This window comes from Gossypium arboreum, chromosome 4, assembly GCF_025698485.1.
Source record: "Gossypium arboreum isolate Shixiya-1 chromosome 4, ASM2569848v2, whole genome shotgun sequence".
NCBI lineage: Eukaryota > Viridiplantae > Streptophyta > Magnoliopsida > Malvales > Malvaceae > Gossypium > Gossypium arboreum.
Genome location: NC_069073.1, coordinates 93,786,360 through 93,790,457, shown reverse-complemented (window position 1 = coordinate 93,790,457; position 4,098 = coordinate 93,786,360). Strand labels below are relative to the sequence as shown.

The following is a 4,098-nucleotide window of genomic DNA, read 5'->3' as shown; positions in this document are numbered from 1 at the left end:
CTTCAGTTGTAGGATTGAAGGATTGGTATTCTGTATGTACACCTCCTCTGCTTGAGTCACAACATATTACTGGATGTACCTACATAGAACCAAGAAAACTATCAATCTTTTTATTGAGAAGTTCTACCAGATTAAAGAGTATGGTGACTAAATCGATGTTATAGACGCCGGCTATTTTCATTGGCTTTGTCCTTATAACTTGCCACTGATAGTTATTCAGTGACATCTCCTCTATAAATTCATAGGCATCTTCTGGTGTTTTATTGTTGATGGTTTCGTCGGCAGCTGCGTCAATCATTTGTCTTGTCGAGGGATTCACACCATTGTAAAACGTTTGAACTTGCAGCCAAAGTGGTAACCCATGGTGAGGGCACCTTCTCAGTAAGTCCTTGTATCTCTCCCATGCATCGTAAAGTGTTTCTAAATCCATCTGCACAAAAGAAGAGATATCATTATGTAATTTAGCCATTTTAGCCGGCAGAAAATATTTTAGTAAAAATTTCTCGGTCATTTGTTCCCAAGTAGTGATAGACCCTCGTGGTAACGAGTTCAACCACTGTTTAGCTTTGTTTCTCAGTGAAAAGGGAAATAACCGAAGACGAATGGCATCATCAGAAATGCCATTGATTTTGAATTATCGCAAAATTCAAGAAAATTCGCCAAGTGCATGTTGGGATCCTCATCCTGCAAACCATTAAACTGAACAAGCTGCTGTATCATCTGAATTGTGTTAGGCTTTAGTTCGAAATTATTCACAGCAATAGTAGGTCTAACTATACTAGACTCAGTTCCTGTTAAAGAAGGTTTAGCATAATCATACATAGTACGTGGAACAGGATTTTGATTAGCTGCAATTGCAGGAGGCAGCTGATCGCCTAGATTTTCGTCCATCTCTTCGGTTGGGGTTTGAGTATCGTCTTTTTGCTCGTTCTCTGTGTATCGTAAACTACGTCTTATTTCTCTTTGATTTTGGCGAATTCTGCGATCAATTTCTTCTTCAAAGAGTAATAGTCCTGACGGGTTTCTTCTAGCCATAAACTATAAAAACCTGCCAAGAGAGAGAAAAAATAAATTAATAAATAATAAAATAGAATAAAATTGCAAGAAAAATAAATGGCTAAAGTAATAAAAATTTAGTGTTCCTAATATTTCAGCTCCCCGGCAACGGCGCCAAAAACTTGATCGCGTGATTCGTAACAAGTAATAAATATTTATAATGAAGATCAAACCTAGACTAACTATTATCACAATGAAAAGGCAAGCACACCTATCGAACAATAGTATAGTAATGGCAAGATCGGGATATCGTACCCAAGGGAACCAAAAGTACTAGTAATAACTATCTTTTTATTATCTATCCTAAGAATAAAAAAAGTTTATTTATTAAACTAATTATTTAAACTAATTAACTGATTTAATTAAAGCAAAGAGAAAATTTAGAAAAAGACTTGAAGAAAAGCAATTGATAAAGACGACACCCAAGGAGGAATCCACCTAGATTTCACTTGTTATCTGACTCTGAACTGGACGATTTATTCACTTGATTTGATCCGTAGAGATCCCTAAGTTAAGTTATTATCCCTATTCAAGACTAATAACGTCTAAGCCCTAGATTGAATAATCAAGAATTTTCTCTAATTAACACTCTAGGATTGCATTAACTCGATCTATGGATCCCCTTATTAGGTTTCACCCTAATCCGGCAAAATCTCGTAACCCTATTTCTAGGCATTCGATCAACTTCGCTTAACTATGCCAAATCTACTCTTAGGCAGGGTCTATTCCTCCTCTGCATAAGCACATCAAATCATGAATTAATACCCGGAATATTAATTCAAGCATTAAGAACACATAATTAAGAACAAATCAAGTATTTATCATACAGTTCAGATAATAATAACAACATCCATCATAGGTTTTATCCCCCTTAGGTATCTAAGGGGTTTAGTTCATAATAAAATAAGAGTACATCTCAAAAGTATGAAAATAACAAAACATAAAGAAAACTCTAAAACCCCTGAAGGAATTTTGAGAGAGATCTTCAGTCTTGGAGTAGCTCCGACTTTTGAGATGGATCGTCTGGCTTTCCTTAAGTAATTCTTGGCGTGTGGTACTGTATTCCAGAAAAGTTCTGGAAAGAGCGGCTTCCTTCTAGGTCACACTTAGGGTGTTTATATAGGCTTTGGTTTGGCTTTCTTCCTCCCTAAAGATCCTTTTCCGTGTAAAACACAACTTTTTGAAAAAGGGACACGCCCGTGTGCCATGACCGTGTGACGTGATTACCAGGTCGTGTTCGATCCGTTGAGTTGTACACGGCCGTGTGGGCTCAATGGCCAGGCCGTGTGAATCGTGAAAACCTTGGTCGACACCCCCGAAGGCCACGGGCGTGTGAGATGCCCGTGTGGCAAGGCTTAGGCCGTGTCCTCTTCTCGATTTGGTCCATTTTTGCCCTTTTTAGATCATTTTTGGCTCCTTTCGACTATTGGTGCTCTCCTGAGTATAAAACATGAAATAACCGGATTAAGATTACCAAAATCCACAAATCTAGTAATAAATATCCATAAATATGCTAAATATTTGGGGTATAGATATGTATAATTTGGCGTTTACCAGCATCCTCTTCCTAGTTTTCTAAAATTCTGACAGCAAAACCCTTTTGTTCCCCTATAGTTGAAATCTCTTTTGGCAATTTGGCTTTAGTTGGTTTTCTTTTTTTTCTCTGGAAATTTCAGTGAATGTGTTCTTCTCTGCTGTTTCTTCCTTTCCACTTTATTGCTTTCATTTTTTCTCAATCTCTCTTTTACTGCCGAAGTGTAATTGATGTTTGGCTAGATCATCTAGCCGAACCTTAACTAGTAGTTCTCAATTTTGTTTTGGATTCCCCTTTCCCACAATCCTCTATCGACTGTTCATTGATGTTGGTACTGATTTTTGGTTTTGATTTATCGATTTCCTCCCTTTTTCTTTTACCCTCATTATGCCAGATTCCTTTTTTTGCTCTCTCCCTCTCTACCGAAGTTGTGTACTATTCCTACTCTGTAATTCTGCGATTTCCGTAAGTGTGTATTTTCATTTAGAGATCAAACTATGGTTATGAATAGATGTTAATGAGGGTTCTAAATGGTTTGCAGATAATAACCGAAGAAAGAGAAAAATCATTCTTGATCAATGGTTTAGGTGTGTGTAAGGGCTTGGGGGTTCGAATCAATGTATGTTACAATTGATCTTTGGATAACTATTTTGGAAAGAAGTAGTATTAATTTTTTTACCTTGTGACTAATTGAATGTTTGTGGATTGGATCAAGGTTTGGTGTGCTCAAGGGCTACATGCGTGTTTTTGTAATCAGGTGTGTAAAAACACTATCTCTATTTGAAAATCGGTAAAAGCCGAGATAAGTGCCGACAACACCACACGGGTGTGCGCTCACTCGTGTGGTAGTCTGAATGCCTAAACAAGGACGTATGGACATTGAGGCCATCCATGAGCGATTTTATGGGCCGAGGCCTTTTTGGGCCATTTTGGGTCGAATTGGGCTATGTGGGCCCCCCGGGCATGTGGGCCCCATACGGGTAAATCACATGGACAAGTGGGGAATATTGGGCCAGGCTGTGTATTCCACACGGCCAAGGCCATTTCTTGGCTATGTGGACCACACGAGCGTGTGAGCCTGCATGGGCCCACAATATGGGCCGTGGGCCCATTTTCACTGTTTGACTGTTAAGGTTGCACGAGTCGACTGAGATGATTGTGGACCTACTGTTGGGTCGATAAGTGTGCCTGGACCCCTAATTGTTAAAATGACTATTTTGCCTTATGTGGTAAAATGACTATTTTGTCCTTATGAGGTAAAATGAATGTTTTGCCCTTCTGTGGTAAAATAACTATTTTTCCTTATGTGGTGGACTGTTTTGCCCTATGTGATGTGTATATACATATATATATATATATATGCATGTATGACTGAATTTTAGCATGATTATTTAAACTGTAGTGGATACATGTATGATTTTATTATATGACAAGACATGATTGTATGATGCATTGCATGGGGATGGGTTTATACTGATCAGAGAAAGTGTATTGAAAGGCTTCGAGCC

General features: G+C 38.3%; 1 non-coding gene across 1 annotated transcript; it reads left to right on the top strand.

The window, feature by feature from the left end:
- Window positions 1–356: 356 nt before the first annotated feature.
- On the top strand, window positions 357–462 carry LOC128292207 (small nucleolar RNA R71). The gene has a single exon (XR_008282192.1). It is a non-coding gene; the product is annotated as a small nucleolar RNA R71 (small nucleolar RNA).
- Window positions 463–4,098: the final 3,636 nt, after the last annotated feature.